This window comes from Syngnathus scovelli, chromosome 20 (assembly GCF_024217435.2).
Source record: "Syngnathus scovelli strain Florida chromosome 20, RoL_Ssco_1.2, whole genome shotgun sequence".
Lineage (NCBI taxonomy): Eukaryota > Metazoa > Chordata > Actinopteri > Syngnathiformes > Syngnathidae > Syngnathus > Syngnathus scovelli.
In genome coordinates, this window is record NC_090866.1 from 351,013 (window position 1) to 359,381 (window position 8,369).

Consider the following 8,369-nt stretch of genomic DNA (forward strand, 5'->3'; position numbering starts at 1 on the left):
TTTTCACATGACTACTTTGTTTCCCATTGTATTTTGTCCTTGCACACTTTTCGTTTCTCATGGGATCCTGTCTGCGACTTCTAGTTTCACATAGAATCTCGTTTCTTCTCTCATGAGACAAAGCCCACGCTTTCCCCCCCACCTATCAGGGGCTAGTCTCACATTGTAGGTAGGGCATTCCTAAATAAAAAGAGAGGAGTGTAAACAAGACCTTTAGTGTATTTTGGATTGCTGTAAGTCTGGATGCACTCCTCGCGAGAAAAGACTCAACATTCTGTCTCACTGGTTTTGTCTGCTGATCCTTTTGCTGAATCTGAACCTAACAGCCGCTGTTATTTTTTTCCTTTGTCTTGTTGCTTTGCTTTGATGGCTTTTAACTTTCGCACTTACTGGCTTTCTTTGTGGCGCCGTTGTGTGGCAGCCTTATAGGAGCCTATTGAGTTGCGCTCATGTCATCTTTGTGTCTTTTATATACCCGCTCTTTGGTATGAATATTGCTGGGGCCTGAATATCCCCACCCCCGGGATCTATAAAGTTTCAATGAATCAATGAATGAATCAATCAATCAATGAATCAATCAATGAATCAATCAATGAATCAACCAATGAACGAAAGAATCAATCAATCAATCAATCAATCAATCAATCATCTGACTTAGCTCCCACAATAGCTCCTACAAGATGTCTCTTAGCTGGCTCGTATCTTTGTTTGTTAGCCTTGGAAACTCCTCTATTTTGTTTAGCAGTGTGTCCTCAATTGCTTCTGAGAAACGGTGACACTCTTCAAACCATTCCCAAATCATCTTTACGCCTCCAGCGGGTAGTGCATGAACCCTTTTTGTCTGTTCTGCAGATCTTGGACCTAGCCACCTTGTTAGTAGGTCGAACTCCTCTGTTTCTGATAAATTTAAGTCTTTAGTTGCGCCAATAAATGATACTTTCCATGCCCAATAGTTTTGCGGTTTGTCGTCAAATTGCAGTAAACCAACGCTGACGAGTTACCGCATTTTCACGATTAAAACGTGCACCGTAATGAAAGGCGCAGTCTCAGTTATGTGTGCCATGACTGGGTTTAACACACATAGGGCGCACCGCATCATAGGGCGCGTGTTTTATATATACAATCCACGCCCACGCTCTCAACTACGTCCGCCTTACAACGACACACACATACGCATACACATACACACACGTACACACACGTACACGCATACACGCACACAAATACACACACAAACACACACACACACACACACACACACACACACACACACGCTTTCCCGCCTTTTCCGGACAGTATAAAACCTTCTGACCTGGAGATGGGGGTGAGTTACATCTGCTGAAGTTCCATGTGTACTGACCGCCATTAAACAACCCAAGATTTGCCAATAAAGAACCAACCGTTACCCCACATCTTAGTTTTCCTGACCCAACAACGGACATCATCAACACGCAACAGCCGTTGGTGGAATCGAACCCGCACTTTCTTAACTGTGAAGCGGATATGCTAACCAATTCACCAACGAGCCGCCAAAGAATATAAATATTACTATATTGAGTCAAATACAAACCAGATTACAGATACAGGGGAGCCTTGGTTTTCGAGCACAATCCGTTCCAGAAGGCTGTTCGAGAAGTGAATCGTTCGAATTCCGAATCATGTTCTCTCATTACAAATAATGAAAAAAACAAAAATCCATTCCAAGAAAAAAAAAAAAAAACGCCCTTTTTAAGCATTTTTTCATTCGCACATTTTTGTCCGATCACGTAACTGCAGCGTGTCGCCGACTGCACAACTGATGGTCGCATTATTGTGACAGAGCTGTCACTAAAATTTAGAATATAGTTTGAAAGTCCTGATGTACTTTCCAAAATTTAAGTGGACCTCAGTGCGCAGGGAGCTTAATTTGGTCGGATCGCGCAACTGCAACTCACCGGGCGCTCACTGTCGCATTGCTTTAGGAGCGTCTTTGTGTTTTGGGATGTTTTTACTGCTCCCACTTGCTTCCTTTGGAGGCATGATTAGAGTTGATGCAATCCTCAGAGTAACGAGAATGTACCGTATTTGCCGGTGTATTAGTCGACCTTTTTCGATCCAAAATCGACTGAAAAAAATCGACCTCGACTTATACACCGAGTCATAAAATTTAACTTCGTATTCATCACTTCAAATGTGATGGTAACCAAGGCCGTTTCTCATGCATCTCATTGTGCGTGGGTGTGCGTTCGTCAGGCTCATCAAACAGCGAGAAACTGAATCATTATAAAGCGTTTGTTGCATTAACACGCATCCTCAGCAACAATTTCAAATATTCTCACCTCAATAATGGACATCGAAAGCCAGGCAGCGACGATGACTGCTAGGGGGAAGTACTGGGTATTGAGCGAATGTGCGAGTCATCGCGCGTCAAGCAACGACAATAACTACCGGTACGTAAACATTCAATCGCCATGTCTAAATGAATGTCATTGGCACTTTGAAAATATTCGGCAAACTTGGCCAGACTTCCAGGGGAAGAGACCGAATTTTCACTTGTTCTGGCCGACCGGAGGAACCAGCCGAGGCGGACACATTACGGCGGTTGAGTCGTTGGCACTTAGAAAATATTCGCCAAACTTGGCCGGACTTGCAGGGGAAGAGGCCGAATTTTCACTTGTGGTGGCCGACACAGGGAACCAGCCGAGGCGGACACTTTACGGCGGTTGAGTCGTTCGCACTTTGAAAATATTTGCCAAACTTGGCCAGACTTCCAGGGGAAGAGGCCGAATTTTCACTTGTGGTGGCCGACATGGGGAACCAGCCGAGGCGGACACTTTACGGCGGTTGAGTCGTTGGCACTTAGAAAATATTCGCCAAACTTGGCCGGACTTCCAGGGGAAGAGGCCGAATTTTCACTTGTGGTGGCCGACACGGGGGACCAGCCGAGACGGACACTTTACGGCGGTTGAGTCGTTCGCACTTTGAAAATATTCGCCAAACTTGGCCGGACTTGCAGGGGAAGAGGCCAAATTTTCACTTGTGGTGGCCGACACGGGGAACCAGCCGAGGCGGACACTTTAAGGCGGTTGAGTCGTTCGCACTTTGAAAATATTTGCCAAACTTGGCCAGACTTCCAGGGGAAGAGGCCGAATTTTCACTTGTTCTGGCCGACATGGGGAACCAGCCGAGGCAAACTCTTTATGGCGCAAGAGCCGTTGGCACTTAGAAAATATTCGCCAAACGCTCTCGATGGGACAGAAGACGACCTTATCTGGGAGGAGGAGGAGGAAACTGAGGATAGAGAAGACCAAGAAGATGCCCTTTATGACGACAAACTAAACGAAAACGAATGGAACGAGCTTTTCGGAAATAGCGACGATGAAGACGAATTTTGAACTCGATGTACCGGCAATCACTTTATAATTATAATTTGTTGTTTCTTAACTAAAAATAAACCAGTTTCTAAGAGTGTTCATTGTTGTTAGTCTCTCTCGGCGCGTAAAATCACAGGGTCATGAAGTAAATTTAAAATGGCGTATAGATCGCTCGCTACAAACTCGCAAATTTGAACACATTTCGTCAATAAATTTCGCATATTTCTGATTGAATTTTGAAGTTTAATATAATGCAACAATTGAGCTCGACTTATACAAAGGATATATCATAAAATCGTAAATTTCCGTCGAATTTTAGGGGGTCGACTTATTCACCGAGTCGACTTATACACCAGCAAATACGTTAATAACAAACTGAGTCAATTCTGCAGAAAAGATAATTGGAATCAACCTCCCATCTATCCAAGACTTGTACCTGTCCAGGACCAGGAAACGTGCAAGTAACATCTCAACAGACCCTTCGCACCCAGGTTGCAGCCTGTTTGAACTACTCCCCTCCGGACGCCGTTATAGAGCTCTGTACACTAAAACCAGCAGACACAGAGACAGCTTCTTCCCCCAGGCTGTCGCTCTGATGAACTCACACCACTCTTAGAGTCTCAGAGTCATTACTGTGCAATAACATCCCGCTTGCCACACTTTTTTTGTCTACACTGTTTGTACTATGTGTCCTCTCTGCATCCATTGCAGCCTGGTCATCCTAGATGAGGGACCCTCCCATCGGTGGTCTCTTCTCAAGGTTTCTCATTTCCCCTAGCTGGAGTTTTGAGTTTTTCCTTGCCCTCTTGGGAGTTTAAGATCAGTTGGTGTTTGAGAATATCTTTCGTTCTTCACATGTCCTGAGTGTTGTTGTTAGTCATCCAAATGTTGAACAGAGGCTGTGATTTACCGAAGTCAAATTCCTTGTTTGGCACGCTCAAACATGGCGAATAAAAAACTCTTGAATCTTGAATCTTGGCATGCGGGTCCTCTCGGTTCATCTCGCGAGGTTCGACAACCGAATTTTGTCCCACATCCGAAGCAAAAAATTCCGGAATTTTTTGTTCAAATAACGATTTGTTCGAGAACCGGGATGTTGGAAAACAGTTGTACCACTCCAAAACAATTTGAAGCAAACCTTCGATGAGAATGGGATTTGAACCCATGTGTGCAGAGCACAATGGATTAGCAATCCATCACCTTAACCTCTCAGCCACCTCATCTTGTGTTGACAAGTCATGTTACGTACGTTGTGCCAAGATACTTTGGATGTGAAGCTTGTGAAAATCCGACGAGGATGTGATATGAAATGATGAGTGGAGAGCACAATGGAGTAGCAACCCATCGCCTAAATATCTCAGCCATCGCATCTCATGCATGAGTTGAATAGGCGACATGATATGGTATGTACGGTGTAGTATATGCCGCAAGGTAAAATGATACGATACTTTGGCTGTGTAATGAAGAAAAGGTAAGCCACAAAATAAGTGACACTGTAAACAAAGAAAAACGTTTTTTCAATGTTGTCTCACCCCAAATCTTTGGGATCATCGGATCTGCACAGTTGAATAGTTCCACCAACATTTTAACATCAACATTCTTTCATGGTCTGCCTGGGTGTCTTGGCTGAAGATCCTAAAGAAAAGACCCTAAACTTATTGTATGCGATTGCATATTGGTCATGATCGTATAGCGTTGTGGCCGTAGCATCACCGGAACGAATCTGGGTCATGGCGTAAGTAAATTACCTTGCTGAATTTGTCCGTTGTTCACTGTTGCCAAACAGCCTTCTGTTGAACACAGACTTCCAGACACGTCCACCTATGTTTTAACATCAACATTATTTCATAAAGTTCGTCCAAATTCATCTTGGTGAAACTCCCGCAAGTGTTCCCATCTTTTTTTAGGCCTGTCTTCCACGAGGCAGCGGTAGACACAAAATTATGATCCTGAAAGGACACGCCCAAACTGGCTATATCAATCTGAATTCATTAATCACTAAAATGCAGTCCTCAGGTCCATGTCATATTCGCTACCAATCGGAATGTAACGGAGTCAGCTAATTTACTACGTGGCTCGTTGGCCTAGCGCAGGGGTCACCAGCCTTTCTTAAACCGAGAGCTACTTCCTGGGTACTGATTATGGCAAAGGGCTACCAGTTTGAAGCACACTTCTGAAATAGCCAATTTGTTCAATTTGGCTTTCACCATGTGTTATTATTGTCATTTCCAGTTCACATGTAAGTGTGATTTTAACAAGAATAGCAAAAATACAGTCAAACCTTGGTTTTTGACAACAATCCGTTCCAGAAGGCGGTTCGAATAGCGAATCGGTCAAATTCCGAATCTATTTTTCCCATCAAAAATAATGGAAAAAAATAAATTTCGTTTCAAGACAAAAACCCACGCCTTTGTTTAAAGCATTTTTTCATTTGCGCATATTTGTCTGATCGCGCAACTGCAACGCACCGCCGAAGGCGCAACCGTAGAGCGTCGCCCACCGCGCAACTGCACCGCGCTTGTTGCAATAATGTGACAGAGCCGTCGCTGAAATTTAGAAAATATTTTTGAAGTTCTGATGGACTTTCCAAAATTTAAGTGGACCTCAGTGCGCAGGGAGCTTAATTTGGTCCAATCGCGCAACCGCAGCGCGCCAGGCGCTCGCTGTCGCGTTGCTTTAAGAGCGTCTTTGTGTTTTAGGATGGCTTTACCGCTCCCACTTGCTTTCTTTGGAGGCATGATTAGGGGTTATATATTACTCAAAGTAACGAAAATACAATAACAACGAAGTCAGTCGGCATCCGGGCCACACGGTCGAGTTTTCTCGGGTCCTCCCGGCTCATCTCGCGAGGTTCGACCTCCGAATTTTTTTCGACAACCGAAGCAAAAGAATCTCAATTTTTTTTTTTTCGAATTCCGATTTGTTCGAGAACCGGGACGTTCGAAAACCGAGGTTTGATTGTAAAATAAATAGATGCAGTTCACTGACAAGTGTTGCTATTTGAGATCATTTTAGAGCAGTCCTGCGGGCGACTCATGCGGTCCTCACGGGCGACCTGGTGCCCGTGGGCACCATGTTGGTGACCACTGCTCGACAGTGTAGAGCGCACGTAGAGTGCTTGGAACATAAGCACTCACAGCACAAAGCAGGTGATAAAAAGTGCAGTGGGACACCATGGAAAAATATTTAAGAGGGTTGAAAAAAACGGCAGAAAGAGACGGAGATACGAGAATTGAGAGTCACACGAAAGCTAAGGCAAGGCAATACTATGACGAAGCGTACGTAGCGCTCGGCTTCAGTGTGACTACGATGGGAGACGAGGAAAGACACCGGTGTGTTTACTGTACCTTACAATGTATGAAGCGGACAGTATGAAGCCAAATAAATTAAGGTGGCACTTATGAAGTCATTGCACCCCAATCACGCTGATAAGATGTGTCAAATGCACCTCTTTCCATAAGGTGCCCCCGGCTACCCGGTCACGGGTTTGTCTTAGCCGAGTTCGGAGATTCGTCCGTAATCTAACCACCCGAGTTAAATTAACTCCACCGGAATCAATCTAATTTCTGTACGACGCCAATCCCTCTCAAGTCACCCGAAGCTCGAGCCGAGTAACTCAATTCGAGGCAAGACTTCGAAGTGACCGCATCGTATTGATGGCTCCCCGCTAATGTTTGAAGTTCTTATTATGTTACGGATATTTTTAGATGTCTTTGTTAAGACCTCAGGGATTCGTTTGTATAGCGCACCCAAGCACTAGTTTTGCCGAAGTAAATGTTGATATGGGTCCGTTCCACTTGGTCGCTCATGCAGCGAGCCGGCCAACTTTTTTATTCGAAAGAGAATCGAATTAATAAAAGTGTGACAATAATAGCATTTAAGAAGAAAATTAATGCACTTTATATTATTAATTCTAACTCCTTATATGTAGATTTTGCACTTAACTGTCGGAGTGCTTCACCCCACTTGATTGCTTTAAATAGAGTAACAACTTTCTTAAAACGAATAAAAATGTCTTACTGTATTTAGATTTGCCCCGTAATTAATTTGGAAGGCAAGTCTATTTTTCGATCGTGTCCTGTTTAACTTTTGACGCGGCCCGACAAATTTAGGAACTGGGCCGCGCCCGACGGGCAATCAAAATACTTTTATCCTTCACCAACTCTAATAATCCATTTTAACCATCGTCGTTATTTTATTTAGAGGAAGTAAATTTTCAAACGAATTCACTTTTAACGAAATTCACTCTTCCCTTAAATATCTACGAAAGTTATTTAATTCTCTAATATGTTCGGAGTTACTTTTTACGCGGCCCGTCAAAAGGGGAAACGGGCCTGCGCCCTTCAAATAATTAAATTACTTTCAGTTCTACACCAACCCAATAATCCGATTTAAACACTTCCGTTAATTTATTCAGACGAAGCAAACTTTCAAACGGATTGAAATTCACTCGTGTCTCAAATAACTACGAAAGTTATTCAATTCTCTAAAATTGTCTGATGTTACTTTTATTTATTACGGTCCTATGTTATACCATAATAAACCCCCGTACATTAATCAAATCGTCAAATCAACCCCAAACCATCGATTGCACATTCAGTACAAATCAGCGCACAACGAAGTAAATAATATACAAAACACATTTATTGAAGAAACATGAAATAGAATTACAAATCTCAATTACTCCAGAAACCGAACAATTTCACTCACTGATACCCGTGTTAATAAAATAATTCAATCCCAGAACAATTCGATTGCAAAACACAGTTCATGAAAGAGGGAAAAGGTAGACACCAGCTGCGTGCTATTTTTGGTGGAAGCAAAGTCGAGTGATCAATCCGATCTTACTTCTAAAATCCAAATTAGAGAAACAGGCTGGCCTCGAGGGAGCCGGTGGCCCGATGACTATTCCCCACTCTCGCTAAAATACATAAAAGTCGTTTTCTCTCACCTAGTTTCTCCTGTAAAGTTGTCCAGTTCAATTCTTTGGAGTAAATCCAAGTTAATTTCAGACCA